The sequence below is a fragment of the Podarcis cretensis genome (assembly GCF_951804945.1).
Source record: "Podarcis cretensis genome assembly, chromosome: 6".
Lineage (NCBI taxonomy): Eukaryota > Metazoa > Chordata > Lepidosauria > Squamata > Lacertidae > Podarcis > Podarcis cretensis.
In genome coordinates this window covers 35,044,290-35,061,174 of record NC_137175.1, presented here as the reverse complement: position 1 = coordinate 35,061,174, position 16,885 = coordinate 35,044,290, and the positions used below count along the sequence as shown (strand labels likewise).

At 41.4% G+C, this 16,885-nt stretch overlaps 1 protein-coding gene across 3 annotated transcripts in view; it reads right to left on the bottom strand.

The window, feature by feature from the left end:
• The window catches only part of NGF (nerve growth factor), a 61,307-nt gene extending 46,549 nt beyond the window's left edge, over positions 1 to 14,758 (bottom strand). For 2 of the 3 annotated variants that reach the window (XM_079979965.1, XM_079979964.1), the window contains exon 1: positions 14,290 to 14,758. The gene's annotated coding sequence lies outside the window, so the exon portion shown is untranslated. Of the gene's footprint in view, positions 1 to 13,768; positions 13,911 to 14,289 lie in introns of those variants that run through there. The other variant, XM_079979962.1, reaches the window with a different exon arrangement.
• Between the last annotated feature and the right edge of the window lie 2,127 nt (positions 14,759 to 16,885).

Here is a 16,885-nt window from a genome sequence, read left to right as displayed (position 1 = left end):
TGTGTGTAAATATTATAAAATCAGCTTTATAATAGCCATCATGGGAATGTGACTGGTCATGGTCTATTTGTGAATTTGGCTCTTTTGGCACTATACTGGCTTACACGCAATACTACTCACATAACTTTAGCACACATCATCTCTACATCCTGCTATCAAATGTTGTAAATTAGACATGATGTCAGTAAGGACTGCATTATTTCTTTTTATTAGAGCTGCCATCATATTTTTTTTCTGGCCCCATGTCAATGCCTTTAATTTGCTAAGTGATGCTTTTCCCACCTCTTAACTCCATGCCAGCAAAAGCTTCACCAGGTACATTTCTAGGTATCATGTGGCTGCTAAAACAAAAACTACAACTGTGCCTTTAAGTGCCAGCCTTACGTGCCACTGACACTTCAGGAGAAACACGAGCAATCTATCCAGTCATATCCAAACTGAATATTTTTATCCAATGTGGCACACTCCTGGAGTTTACAGGAAGCCAGTTCCTTCTTTGAATGTGTTTTAGTGCACTGGTTTCTTTATTAACCCTGAAGAACCTCTTTCTTCTGAGTTGTTTGTATTTTTCAACTAGCTTCTCCCTGCTGGGCAATAATTTTGCATTTGTTGAAAATCCAATACAAACATACTCCGCCCCCCCCCGACCCCACAACGGAAGAGAACAGCGCCCAAAAATGTTATAAATGAGCCACTGAGTCTTAATTCAGTTTGCTTTGGAAAGTAGCTTTTGTCTGGTTGGAGCACAATAAATTTTCAGGGCTGTGCATTTCCTGACATGTTAACTTCTAACTTGTTGGAGCAATAGCTCATAAATTAAACAGCAATGATATGAGGCAAACAGGATGATTGGAGCAACATAATATTATGACCTGCCTTCCCATCAATGGAAGAATAACCTTATTGCTAAAATGGGATAAACAAGCCAAACTGATGTGAAGTTTGTAATATACTTTAGTTCTGTGCAGCTGTTTCACCACCCCCCCCTTTAACTAGTAGATGCTACATGGGACCCTCAAGACAGATCAAGATTGTGGGGTGTGTGTGTGTGTGTGTGTGTGTGTGAAGGCTTTAACCCTTTGCCTTCACCACAGTCCCCATGCAACCCCCATCCCATGCCTGCTACTCACAATGGGAATCAATTGGAACTTTTCTTCCATTACAAATAGGAGGTAAAGCAGTCAATTCCAATCAGAACTACAACAAGAGCAGAGAACCTAAGTGTACCATGCTATTTCGCAGTGCTGGCTACTAGTTGAAGAAAAAACAGCTGTGCACAACCAAACTGCATTACTATGTCTAGTTATGCCCTAAGATAACTTGCATTGATGGAATGCCATTAATTCAATGGGACTGCAACAGCATAAATAGGGGCTGAGAATCACCATCTCTGTAATTTATATCACTGTAAGAAGATCATGCTGTATGACTTTCTCTGCACAAAAGTTACTTAATTACATCGCTTAAAGAGTGTCAAGGCAAGAGGTACATTATAGGAAAGATACTGAAAGTTAGAAGATTTGCTTGGGTTAGGACTTTGGTAAACGACGAATTCCCAAATGTTAAATTAGGACTGCAAGAATGACAGGGATGAATATGGGAGGCAATATATACAAGTAGAACAAAAATCAAAGGGGAGATAAGCTTTCCAGATGGAACAGACAGCGGGGTTCCTCTCAAATAGATAACATTATCTTGATTTGTCTCCTTGCTAAAACATTTTACTGGTGTAATGTATATTCTGCCTAAATGTGAACAATTAGAGATTCAACTAGCGATATACTTTGGCAATGCTGCCAAGCAGTTATACATGTTACTTAACATTTTAATTGTCTAAAGTCACATTTTTGCCTTACGGTACTGAGACCACACATATGGAAATAATTTGGCTAGTAGTTACCAAACCCTCTGGTTCACAGGCAGTCCTGATGCAAGGCATTCTGCCCCACTGACCTGAATAGAGAGTGATCCTGACTTTTTATATTTATTAAAATGGCTTTGTCATTCACAGTATCATATTTCAAGGCAGATTTATTTTAAATGGATTCAATTACTATGGACTAGTGTACTAAAATAAACTGTCTGAGCCAACCATGACCTAATTTACACTTTTATAATTTGCTTAAAGTCTATAATCTATAAGACATGTAGCTTGAAATTTCTCGGCTTGGATTTTGCTTGTCCAATATTTACCAAATCTAGCTGAAGGAGAAGTTTCCCAAGTAACTGAAAAATATTTTCTGTCCTGTACTCATATGTGAAACTTTTTTAAATCATTTCTGACAAGTTGTAACTTTAGTTCCCAAATATGTGCTGCATTATCTCTTGTTTTGAAGTAGGAGCCTCTGACTCCTAGAAGATATTGTTCCACACATGCTGGCCAGCCTTCCTCTTCTAAAGCTACACCTTTTTATCACTATGTCCAATCTTGAAAACTTGCACATGGCATTGCGAAGCTCAAGACTTTGCAACTGGGATTACAATAGCTTTTAATAAGTTAACTGTCTATTGATATGAAAACCCTATTACAAGTAGGTTCAACCGGAAATGCAGTGATATTGAGTAGGATTGGGGAACCTACAGTGCAAATTGAATGTGAATGTTTTTTTTTTTTTAAAAAAACTTTCTATGACTGCATTCATGCACAGTGGGAATGTTTACATCATGGGTAGGCAAACTAAGGCCCAGGGTCCAGGGCTGGCCCAATCGCCTTCTAAATCCGGCCCACGGACAGTCTGGGAATCAGCGTGTTTTTACATGAGTAGAATGTGTGCTTTTATTTAAAGTGCATCTCTGGGTTATTTGTGGGGCCTGCTTGGTGTTTTTACATTAATAGAATGTGTGCTTTTATTTAAAATGCATCTCTGGGTTATTTGTGGGGCATAGGAATTTGTTCATTTTTCCCCTTCAAAATATAGTCTGGCCCCCCACAAGGTCTGACCGGCCCCCTACTGAAAAAGTTTGCTGACCCCTGGTTTACATCTTGCCTACGTCAAAGGAATCTAAGCAGCCCAATGTGCACAGAATTACAGTCTATGTTCTATTTTTTCTTCCATGGTTGAATACTATGTGTTTGTTGTCTTTGTTTTGTTTGTTTTCTGCATCAGGTAATAATGGGAAAGGACCAGTTTTCACGTTCTGCTTTCTTCTGCTTTTCTCAGCATTTGACTCCTTGAAAATTACCAGTACAGAGGTACCTTGGGTTACAAGTGCTTCGGGTTACAAACTCCGCTAACCCGGAAGTAGTACCTCGGGTTGAGAACTTTGCCCCAGGATGAGAATGGAAATTGCATGGCGGTGGTGTAGCGGCAGCGGGAGGCCCCATTAGCAAAAGCACGCCTCAGGTTAAGAACAGTTTTGGGTTAAGAATGGACCTCTAGAAAGAATTAAGTTCGTAACCCGGGGTACTACTGTAAATATTTTTTTTAGTTTTACTTTATATTTATTTGGATTTGGTCTGGGGTTTATTGAAAGTAAAATAACAGAAACTGAGTTTGGCACTTCTGGACCCAAGCAGAAAATGAATAAGGTATCAAACCAAGCTACATTAGCCTTTGTATGAAAATAAGCTTTTGATGGAAAGGAACTGGAATGGGACTCCATCCACTTTAAAGTCCTCAAATGCATATCCTTCAATGACAAATGGTAACCTTACTTTAGAGTCCAAGTATGCCATCCTGCTCTGAAGTAATAGTGCACATAAACCAGCACAGGGGACCCAGTGTTGATGCAGGAGAACAATCTGAGACCCAATGTAGATACAGCTACCCAAAGCACTCATGCAAAGCCCCATTAAATATTCAATAAAAATGGCTTTTAGAGGGTGACGCAGAATGGAGAGGACTGTGGAGAAGAAGAGCCTTGCATGACATTCAGAGTTGTCAGTGCCATTCCTAGGATGGTGGAGGCATGGGTTTACAAAACCTTTTGTAATAAAGCAGGGGTGGGGAATCTGGGGCCCTATATGTTGCTGGACTTCAACTCCCATCATCCATGACTATTGCCCAAGGTGGCTGGAGTTAATGGGAAAGAAAGTCCCAAAAACATGTGGAGAGTCACATATCCCTCACCCCTTTAAAAAAGCAGGGTTAAGAGGGAAGCCTCAAGATTCTGCTGCTCTGTTAAAAAACAGACTTGCACTTAAGTTACGGTACAGTAGTACACATGTTATAGCTCATTCCATAACAGTAGATAATTGAGAATGCCTTCATCATTGGGGGGGGGGGTGGAATTTATCCAGACGTCTCACAGGGAACATAATTGCAGATTTTCAGAACTTTATATTAACTGCAGTACCTGGAATTTTGAAAATATTTGACTTTTATTTCTACATCTCCTTCATTGGAGGTTTTTAAGCAGAGGTTGGCTGGCCATCTGTCATGGATGCTTTAGCTGGGATTCCTGTATTGCAGGGGTTGGACTAGATGACCCTTGGGGTCCCTTCCAACTCTACAATTCTATCATTATCTGTCTCTGATCACCTAAGTGATTATATGGCTGATAGAGCCTACAGTATTTTTTTTTGGGGGGGGATGATAGATGCCCCTAATTTGATGCCTAAATCTAAATGGAATTCTCTTGAATGTCTGTTTACTTGAGTGCAAATATACAAGCATATTGCCATTGTTAGTCCACTTTCCTGCTTTGAAACATGCAATTTTCTTCCAAGGCCACATTCATCTGCACACACTCTTGGGTGCAGGGGAGAAGAGAAGCAGGACTGTGCTGTATAGGAAATAAGCCACACTATAAAAATGAGTGGAGTTGACATCTATTTAAAAAATGCCCCTTGAGACCCATGATTTCACAGTCTTTAGAAAAACTGTTAAATTAATGAGAGCCATAAAAACAAAACTCTAAGCCTTAATACTGTTTAGAATACAAAACAAAAGGTCTTAGGTGGTAAGAAAAGCAGAGGTACATTTCACGTAACATGAAACTGGCAAAGCAATAATCCATCTCTCGTTGGAATACGAATTCCACTAATTTCCTCTGTGTGGTTCAAAGCTGTCAAATGGAGCCTAATCTTTTATTAGTTTCCCAAACAGTCACCACCCCACAGAGGAGCTAAATAAGCCTTAAGCATAGCAGCTTTGAAACTGGAACTTGCATAGCTATTCAAAAATAAAATAAATGACCCACTGCCAGGCTAAAAATTTTACAGTCATGTTTATTGCAGCTCAGTGTTAGAGGCAAGACCTGTGATTATATTTTTGACAACAGTTGTCACATTTAACCAAGACAGAGGAAAATCCCCCAAAGCACAGCCAAATAAATCACCATACCTGCTATTGGGTGAATTCCTGTAACTATGCCTGAACCTGCTCAGCTGAAAATCAGTGCAGTCTCTGCTGCTTAAATATGCATCTTTCAACAAAACAATATAGCAAAGGGGAATTTGCTGATAGCTTAATACTACTGGTTTCAATGTGATATACATCCACAAACTCCTACTTCTGACACAATCTGGGCATATTTATATTAAAGCAAGGAAACTACTACAAGCAAGAAGGGTTCCTTCTGATACAAATCAGAACAAAAAGAGACACAAACAGGCACGTGCGTGCACACAAACACAAAACAGAAGTGGATGAAGAGGGGTGGGAAACGAAATAAAGAATTTGAGGCTCTTGTCACTAAGAAAATTAAGAACAAGGATTTTAAAAAAATCTTTAAGTTCCCCAGAAGTAGAAAATCCAGCTGGGAGGAAGTCAGATGACAAGTGAACTAAAGATGTGCTAAATAAGTACGAAGAGATTGCAGACTAGTTGAATAAATTCTATGTGTATAACTACACTGAAGCTGTAGGACAAAAACCCAGGAAGTCTGAGAAACAGTGTGGTGTGACAGTTGGACTGGGACCTGGAAGAGGGGGAGAACCTTGTACACCACCACGAGCTCATTGGAAAAAGGGTCTGGATTTGGCAACCCCACATTTTAAGTGGTCTAAACCTATTAAGAAAACTAAAAAAAAACCAACACCCGAGATCCAACTTATGGCACCCATATGAGAAATCCAGGCATCCCACTGTGGGCTTCTTAGCTCTGCCCTGACTCCAACCAACTTGTTGCTTGCTTTTAGAGCTCCATAGCAGCAGGGCTTGTCTTCTTCTCCATCAGTGGTGAACCACAGCTACAGTACAGGCTGCTATTGTTGTGGAGGAAAATGAGAGGAAGTAGGAGAATGGATCTGTTAAAGCAACAGGCATTACATCTGAAGTAGCACCTAGTAAACCAAGCTGGTATGGATACCTACTCATCACACCTCAATAATGTGTTGCCTTGTCTGTCAAGCCAGTGTGTTTAGGTCTCTTTCATATTTACTACCCATGAGTCAGGTCTTAAGCCAAAAATAACTAAATTCAGTGAAAAAAATTTTTGGGAGGCACAATGGGTAATTTAAAGTAACTGTACACATACATTTTAGATTAAATTACATGTATGTGGTTAATCTGGGTTTCCTGAGCACATCTCTCTTCTCTGCCCCCTTCTGGTACTAAACACACATACCAAGCATGCATCATACATACCAAGCATGTTAGGTTTTCAGATACAATTCTACAATTGTAGGGGTAGCAAAGCTGTATAGCTGAACACAGGGGTAATAAAGACCCCAACAGTAGTTTCTGTTGGATGTCTGTTGCTTCATTAACATAATAACAACACTGTTTTCCATGCTGAGAAGCAATTATAACAGGAATCTTTCACATTGCCTCATAGTAGTAAAAGTGCCCTTACAATGCAGACTGTGGCATGTGTGTTAAAACATACCACCATACACGCAATGCTTTGGCCTGCTTTACACCTGCAACGTTTGTTTCAAAAGAAAAACAATAGGTGTTGAAACAGGAGGAACAGCCTCTCTTTTACCCCATTCCCTTCTCCTGAGTATAACTTGAATAGACATGGCCAATAATTTGCTGCAGTGGCCACAGTGTGATAATTTGGCTTCCAACACAGTATCCAATCGTTACCTCAAGCAAATTCCTGTGAATCTGAGCATTTTTTATAAGCAGGTTTATGCTCATAGATTTGCTTTAAATTCCCTCTTTTTAAATGAAGTGATCTTTCAATAGGGCATTGTTAATGAAAGCACGACATGTAAAAGGAGAGCTATTTTGGATCTTCATTATATATCTTTTTAAAGAGCCCATCAGGATGCTTTTGAAGGTTCATGCTCAAGAGTTTCCAGCAGTAGAAACTTCTCTAAAGCTTTATTGCAAATTACTTGGGCTTCAGGTTTGGGACCAACGTAGGTTTGCTACACAAAATGACTGTTATCATTTAGTGCTACAGAAAGTGGTTTATGATTGCCCATTTCTGCCTGTCATTAGCTAGAATACATTCTTCCCTCTGCACCCATTTAACCCAATCCCTCTCATCTTCCTCACCACTGCTCAAGGTAGATTCATCAGAGTAACTTGGAAAGTATAATCATATGTTGTTACTGTTTCCAGTAATGGAAAATTGGATTTTGATATGGCTACTTGCCAATAGACCTACTTTTCTTTAAAGCCTGTAATACCATAAACCCAAAACCCTTGGAAAGAGAAGAAAAAGATGTTTCCTGGGAAGCAAATATTTCTCTCCTCTTCAAGATTCCAAAGTGTTCCTTAGAGTGAACACTGACACACAAGCTGATAAACAACGCTGAAAAAAGGTCAGTTTGAACACAGATTCTGCCTGAATTTTAGAAACCCTGCTACTAAGACTTCTCTCAATTTATCAAAATGCCACCCACAGTATTCTGCGTGTCACACCGGAGCTGACTTGATCTAGTAGGTTTTGTTTGTTAGGTACGCTCACCATTTAACACACGAGATGAGAGGAAACACAGGTTATTTTCCCTTTGCAAGTTTTAGATCAAATGCTCCATAAAGTTAGGGGTGCCTGACTTTTAACCTGCTCCTGTGTCCTTAACAGCAAATGCAGAAGCAGTAGTTGAACTGGTAAAGCTTTTTCTCTCCTGTTTGATATCTGCATGTCAACCTGTTGTGAAAGGCACAAGAAGGAGTAAAAAGGGGACAGTTTTGCATATAGTTCTTAAGAGCCTTTCTGGCTGGACCTACTGGAAGATTTACAAGGAAAAAAATTAAGTTTTCCATTGGCTTGTTACATTTGACCATGAGGCTCCCCTGCCCCAGTATGAATTACAATTACTAGGATCCAAGAATTCGCATATGTCAGATTAATTTAAAGAGTGAAATAATCTATTGTACCTCCATTTTTGTTCTGCTGGTTTTTTATGTGCTTAAACTGTTTTCCAATAATTTGATATAAATAACAAATTACGCTATGCAGGACAGTTTAAATGTTTAAAATTCCTGGGAGCCAGCATCATTCTTTACCTAACAGGTAGAAATACCTGCCTGAAAAGGGTACAGGAACTGACTCTGCACTTCATTACCTAATCTACTGTAAATCTCATATACCATGATCAAACCAATCCAGATCTGTGGGAAAGGTTACAAACATAAAAGGTTCTCTTCTAAAACAACATTATTACTAGATCAGAACTAGAATTACAAATTGAATCCCAAGCACAAGCACTTAGATCACTGAATTAGAGCGACAGATGTATTTCATCTTCCTTAGTTATGGAGGTTCTAGGCAGTCATAATCATCTCAGTTATGGATATCTGCAGAGAAATGCATGAAGTCTTAATAATGAAATACTTATTCTCATAATAAACAAAAGCGGAGTGCTTAAAATAGGGCTGGCTCAGCCTTTTCAGCCCAAGGAACAAAGACACACAGAGGAAGAGATATACAGTGGTACCTCGGGTTACACACACTTCAAGTTACATACGCTTCAGGTTACAGACTCCACTAACCCAGAAATAGTACCTCGAGTTAAGAACTTTGCTTCAGGATGAGAACAGAAATTGTGCAGCGGTGGCACGGCGGCAGCAGGAGGCCCCATTAGCTAAAGCGGTGCTTCAGGTTAAGAACAGTTTCAGGTTAAGAACAGACCTCTGGAATGAATTAAGTACATAACCAGAGGTACCACTGTATACACAATACTCTCCCCATTCCTTTGCTGATGTGTGGAGGGAATTTTCTCCCCATCATGGTGCTGGGTTGGGCACTGGAGGGCAGAGAGAAACCTTTCCACCAAGCCCAACGCTATGATGGAAGGAAGATTGCTTTTTACAGATCCATCTCAAAAAGGGCTATTATATTACTACTGTGCTGCTGGGCTGGACAGAGATGAAACGCCCAGGGTTTCAGTGGAGAAGAAAATCCCATCTACTTAGCCCAACTCTCATTCTTCTGCTGGCCTTACGATTGGTAAAATAGGCAACAGCAATGGTGCTGAACAAGTAGTTGGTGCTCTGGTAACAGAAAGAAACCCTCTGATTTGCTCCACTCTTTTAAAAGTACATGGAATATAGCTTTGCTCCACATTTTAAGTAACTCATAGGAGCCACAAACTCTTGCATAATCCATTGAGCTTTGAGCTGTTGAATATGTACTTCAGTTCTACTCTAGCTTTAATTGCATACAAATCTTTTAAATGTCTCTGTATGAAGCATAAACCAAAGATTGTAATAACAAGAAAAAGAAGCTGTTCTATTAATATTAGCTGCCTTTAAATTAATTACATCTGTAATTTTCGGTAATGAGGATAACTGCAAAGGCAAAGAACATTTTTAGGACACTGCGGCTCAGTTGAATTGAATCCATAACGAGAAGTTAATAGAAGTTTGTTTGCATTAAGCAAAGGGATTCTGCTTAGCTGAATAAAGAACTACTGGGTCACTGCCACCAGAGCTATATGTGTTATGTTATGGATGTTTGTATGTGACACCAATAAAAGGTTTGATGATGATGAAGCAAAGGGAATATCGCAATTGTAAAAGATGCCTCTCCAATTTGGTCCAGGAGGAAATATTGCTGGTTCTTCTTGAAGTTATATTAATTCCTGCATTGCACAGGGTTGGACCAGATGGCTGTTGGGATACCTTCCAACTCTACAATTCTATTATTCTATCCCCCCACCTGAGGTGTATGAATGCACTTTAGAAGATACCACAGAAGAGTGAACAAATCTGGACTAGGGCTGTTAACTCTAGATAGAGTTGTGATGGTTCAATATTCTGGTGGCAGTGGTTGCAGGAAATACGTCCTTCCAGCTTCATCTTACATGATAACTGTCCCTTTCTCTTTCCCTTTGATAAACCAGACCTGGTCTCAGTCACTCACCTTCAGATCAGACCACTTTAATGTTCACTATGTGGGGCTGCACTTGAAGACAATCTGGAAGTTTCAGATTTCAGCAACCAGAAGCTTGGACAGGAGCCAGTCAATCAGTTCATATTACACAGATCTTGTACCAGCTTAACTGATCTTGTTTCCAGGCTTAATGCAAGGAGCTGGTTTTGACCTCTGAAACCCCAAATGGCCTGGGGCCAGTATTTCTCAAGAATCCCTACAGTCTCCCCGACATTTCTGAGACATTTAGTTCAGCAGCCAAGAACTGGCACCCTCTCTCATGAGAGGTTTGTACCACACTTTTAAATGGGGAGTGAAGAATGCATAATTTTAGCAGTCTTTTTGCAGATTATCATTCTATTCTGCTATACTGGGGCAGATGGGGCTCGTCAACCTGGGAAGGTAACTTACCTAGGAGAATGAAAACTCTGATCCTAAGCCTCCGCTGCCTTGTGGGGTATATTTAAGAGAAGGAAAGGCTTAAAAATAAACCCTACACAAACTTGGAGTGCAGTCTCTAAGATAGGGCCTCGTACACCTCCTAGCGGCAACTCCTGCAGCCAAGCCCAGGACCTCCATACACACTACTGAGGCCTGAAGAGGCTGCTAATGCCCACTCCGTTCTCTCTCAAGACGGGCAGATGCCAACAACAAACTGCTACTGCCTTTTTACTTTTTTAGGCTGCAGTCTTATTCACTCTGACCTGGAAACTCAATGGGAATTAATTTTGAACTGACTTATACAGGACAGCATGTTTTAGAGATTGCCATGGGATTTACTGACATTTGTGTTGTTATTTTGCTTTCCCCCTTTGTCTCAAAGGGGCTGCATTTTGATCTCTTTGCTGATTCCAACTGGAAGACACAATTATAGCAAATGGGAACTCACTGAATTATCATTATTGCATCTATTAGTCTACTTCAAATGTATCCAACTGACTTAACAAGATAAAGCAGATAAAATCTTTCCTTAGGTACTTTTACATTCATTTACACCTCTCTACATTTTTATCATCTACTTCTAGTTTAACACTTCAGTATTGGGGAATCTGCCATTTGAACAAACTCTCTGAGTGCTTTCAATATTTAAAACAGCACCATTTGGCTATTTTCTGTTATCCAGAAGCTGATTTTCCAAGCACAGTAGCTATTATCAAGTCCAGATCTCAAGATTCTGAGCCAACATTGAATTATTGCCTTGGTAGACAAAAACTAATTTTGATGTATAGATGTGTGTGCATATTGCAGTTGTTGTTTTATATAAAGACCTCTGAATTCTCATGTTCTTTACTACAAAGTTTTTGCTATCATTTACAGTCTTATGGGTGGTCTACTATTTCCACTAATGTTAATGCTAGAAGACCAAAGCAGGGTTAAATTAGGCAAGCACCATTAACTCCGACAGCTGCATGTGTACGCACGAGTAAGTTCTCTCTCATCTACCTGTAACTCAACTGTATATGTATCTCTTTTGTCTTCTGGTAATCATACAAAGGCCAAGAGAAAGAAAGAAAAAAACCCAAAAAGCAGAGAATCTCCCCCCTGCTTCTATAGGTGAATTAATTCCAGACCATGGATTGCTTAATGTTTAACCAATAACAAAGTAAACTATTTCCATCTGAAATGCCAGATATTCATGTGGAACAGTCTTCCCCCTGAAATTTTGTTATATTATTAAAACTACTCCTTCACCTCGAAAACAGACAGGGTTTCTGGCAAGCAACGTAAACCAACAAAATGGAATCTATATGTGTAATCTAGCTCACAAAACAGTACAAAACTGAAGAACACATGTGGAGAGGTGGTAGAATAAGGATTTTTTTTACAACTTTATCCTATGTACGCTTACTTAGAAGCAAACTCCAATAATGTCATTACAACTGTGTAAGTGAACTTCATGGTTTTATTAGCCAACCTACTTTAATGCATGTTATTAAATCAATCAGGAACAATTCATGTTTATCAGATGGCTGAATTCAGCACATATTTTTTAGATGGGAATTGCCAGCAGAGGTCACCATTGCTTTAAATGGCCATGATAAACAGTGACATTTTCAAAAACTGTAATGGATGGTCTGGGAGAGCTCCATCAGCCTGGCCTGGACTGACATTATGTGACAGAACTGAATTTTGTACTACTGTATTTCCATGCATGTTACACTTTATGGTGTTTAAGCAAAAATGAAACAGTTTCATTTTCAACAGTTGAACACAACCACAGTACAAGCAGAATTAAATTGTTTAGTGCAAATAATAAATACACCTCTTCTTTAAACTGATGCTTAGAAAACAAACTACAGCAATCTGTACATGAGTCTTGAAACAGACTCCCCCCCCCTTTGAAATACATGCAAGTGACACAGAATTTTAATGTGTACATAAGCAAAACAAATCTGCATCAACAAGTGGGATCTATCTCACCAACACAACTTCAGACTTCATAATATACCAGCTGAATTTATTTTTGTATGTTGTACTTTCCATTCAGAAACAAGTTAGTTTTCTTGAATTGAAACTTTGACACTTTGAAGCAAGTTGAACAGACACAATCTCACAACTCTTTAGCTTTCTGCCCATTTTTAAAATGAGAAAACAGAGAACAACTAAAAGAAGAAGAGCAAGGTTGCTTCTGAGCAAAGTTGTGCTTACCTAATACTAGGAGAAAGTAATGAGCAACAGAAACTTCATGACTTCCTCTCCTAGCATCTTGTGAAACAGATTTTGTCCCTTAAGGGTGAGTTCTCTGCATTTCTCAAGTTGGTGAATTATCGTTATCCCAATTCCACATACTCCTTTGAAAGTGACTGTATCACTGAACAATGTCTCCAGATGTTTCAAAGATTGTTAAGCAATGATTCAGATACTTGATGTTAAGGTCCTGATCATCTTTGGCTCAATATATGACTCATCCAACCCATTTGGCCGTTAGTCCTTATTATCTTTTTTTGTACTGTAGGCGAATGCCTGACTCCCCACCCCCACCCCCACCCCCAATAATACAATTTCATGGACCATAATGACGTTCCTCATTTTATAGCAGTACAGTGCCATGGAATTATTTAATGATTGAATGTCGATCAAACAATGAGAGCATCACTGAAACCAGGTAAGATAAAGTAAAGCTAACATGAGGTGTTTTAGACAGAATCTCTTCCTACAACTTAACAACAAAGTTCTGATGCATATTTTCAGTTAAGCTAAGGTACAAGGCTACATTATGCTGTACAAGAGAAAACCCACACCTAGCTTATACAAAGGATTTACAGTAATACACTTTGATGCTCACAAATTTGCAAGCTTGTGACAATTTGGAAAAAACAGCCGGACAAGCACACTATTCATATATCCATTTTTTTCCTGCAGGTTTCCCACCGGACAAGGCTATGCTCAAAAGTTAAGGGGTGGAAGAAACAGATCCACAAACTGTCCCAAGGAGCTACAAAAACAAAACAACCCCCTCCCGCTCATCTGCTCGCCTCTTCCCCTTCTGCCTGGCATTCGCTTTCAGGGGTAGGGGAAAAAGCTTAATCACAAACCATAAATCAATGAGCACCGTCAGTTTCCATCCTGTCCCAGCAGGGAGTTTGTAGCTGGAGGGGAACTCAACCCTAGACGTGTCTGGGGGCTTTAAAAAGTGTAAAAACACCGCGAGAGAACCACAGCCTTGGCCCTGATTTACAGCAGAATGCCATAGGCATTTTTTCCCCCTGTGCGACCATACGCGGAACTAGGCGAAAACGGGCTATTCCCGCCGTTTATGGATTTATTTATTTGCTGAGGGACCACTGCGCCCTCTAAGCCACGACTTTCGGACGGGGCTGCTGCTCCCCAGAGAAAGACGCGCCACTAATCTTCGCTCATCCCAGAGGCTGCTGGGCTTGCTTGGTCCAACCCCACGAGGGGACCTTCCTCCCAAGGTGCCATTTCCAGTGACAGCCCCGGGAACGCAGCTTGCGGGCTTGGGAGTTGGCTGGCGTCCCCTGCGGCCGGCGGCTCCACGCCAGGGCAGCCCAGCAGCAACTTCTCCTCACGCGCCTGCTGCGTCCATTGGCCCAAGGCGGGCTGGCGACTCACCTCAGCGCTGCGACCGCGGGCAGGTGGAGAGAGGCCCCCCTAGGAGCTGCTGCTGCTGCCGCTGCTGCTGCTGCTGCCGCCGCTATAGGCGCCGTCGCGCAGGCTCACGCACGGGATCCTCGAGCGCCTCGCTCCCTGGCCACTTTCCCAACGCACGCGAGCCATTCACTTCGCGCGCGCGCCGCAGCCTCATCCACGGCGCTCTCGCTCAACTCCGACCGAGCCGCCGCTGCTGTTGCGGCAACTGACTCACGAGAGGCAGACTCGCCTGGGTCCTAGCGCCATAAATAAAAAAAAAAAAGGCGCGGGAGCTGCACAGACGCGCCGCGCTTAGCCCAGAGACGCCGGGCGGGAAAGTCCCCTGAGGGGGCGCGGAGCGACTCCCGGGAAAGACGTCGCTCGCCCAGGCCGCCCGCGAGCTTTTTCCCGCCCTCGCGCTCGTCCGCCTTTGCTGGGCTCTCGAGAGGGACTCGCCGGCACGTGCGCGGCTCCTGTCTCCTGCGGGAGATGAATGGAAATGCAGGCGAGCGCCTCGGGAGGGCGGGCGGAGCGCCCCGCGAGGAACCTCCCACAGCTGCGCCGGGCCACTCCGCGCCAAGGAAGGCGAACGTTCCAAGCCCCCTTGAGTCATCTGTTTGGGGGCGATTATCCAGTTTCGCGCCGGAATTATCTGGAATAATTAAATTTGGCAGCTTTTTTTTTTTTTAAGCTCTTCCTGGAGGTCCACTATAAAATACCTGCTCCGTAAACAAGAAATCATCCCAGTTCCTGTCGAATTGAGCTTTGAAAGAGCAGTAAAGTAGATTCATAAAAAGCAAGGTTTGCAGAGTCAACCCGATTCACAGGTAGATGAAAAGAAAACAAACCCCGCTGCAGATTAACTGAGTGAAAACTCCGCATTCTTGGTTCAAGAATGATGAATCCTCTCCCAATCAAAGAAGACCACCAAACTGCAAACAGAAAGGTGTCAACTTTTGGAATGAAGGAATTCCATTTTCAGCCACCAACATCAGCCAATAGCCCATAAGAATATAAGAACAGGATCAGCCCAGTGGCCCATCTAATCGGGCATCCTGTCCTCACAGTGGCCAACCAAATCCCAAGAGGGAGCCTGCAAGCCGGAGCAGACTCTCTCCCGTTGTGATTTCCAGCAACTGGTGTTCTGAAGCAGGCTGCCCCCAACAGTGGAGACAGAGCATAGCCATCAAGGCAAATAGCCTTCTCCTCCAAGAACTTGCCTGTTCTTCTCTTAAAGCCATCCAAGTTGCTGGCTATCCCTGCCTCCTGGGTGGGTGAGATCCATAGTCTGGCAACACACTGTGTGAAGAATTGCTTTCTTTTGTGTGCCCCGAATCTTCCAACATTCAGCTTCTACAAGTTCTAGTGTTAGGAGAGAGCGAGAGAAAAACTTGCCTCTATCTGCTTTCTCCTACCATACATCATTTTCTACATCCCTTTCATGTCACCGCTCCCATTTTCTCTGTATTAAAAGGCCAACCAAGGTTTTAACCTCTCCTCACAGGGGAGCTCCTCAATCCCCTGGATCATTTTGGTTGCCTTTTTTCTCTCTGAATGTACAACATCCTTTTTTAAGGTGAAGCAACCATAACTGAACAGAATAATAAGTTTGCTAAAATAAAATTGGGAATCTTATATTAAAAAGTTACAGATAGGTAGCCGTGTTGGTCTGCCATAGTCAAAACAAAATAAAAAATTCCTTCCAGTAGCACCTTAAAGACCAACTAAGTTAGTTCTTGGTATGAGCTTTCGTGTGCATGCACACTTCTTCAGATACACTGAAACAGAAGTCACCAGACCCTTCTATATAGTGAGAAGGTGGGGAGGGGTATTACTCAGAAGGGTGGTGGGATTGGGTGATTGGCAGATAGCTGTGATGAGCCTGTTGACGACTCTTAACGACTGCAATAGGTCTTACAGGAAAAAGCAAGGGGTGAGAAGGTGAAAAATGGTTTTGTCATGTATAATGAGATAAGAATCCAATGTCTTTGTTCAGACCAGGTCTCTCCATGGTTTTAAGTTTAAAAAGTGAATACATAGCCAATTAACTGTTCACAAATTGCTAATTGCACTTTAATTTGCCATATGCAAACTGCAAATTCTGAACAGGATGCTGGGCTAAATGGACCTTTGATTTGATCTGGCAAGGTTCTTCTTCTGTATATGTACAACTTTCAAAATGTTGAGTAAGAAATTCAATCCACTGCTTTTGCACCAGAATAAGCAGAGCTCATGCCACAATAAACTAATTAGTTCCCAAGGTGTCGCCTCATACTTGGTGCTCCCAAATAACACACATGTTTGCGTAATAGCAACTTGCATAATTTATCAATAACAAAGCAATAAATCATTCCTTCAGACTCTGAATACAAATACGCAGTTTAGCCACATTATACAACTCATATTTGTTTCATCTCTTTGCTGGCAACAAAGATGGATAAGGTCTCTAAAAGCTTATAGCTGTCAAATTTTCCCTTTTCTTGTGAGGAATCCTATTTGGAATAAGGGAATTTCTCTTTAAAAAAGGGAAACGTTGACAGCTATGGATGTAAGCCTGAAACTAACAACATACCTTGTG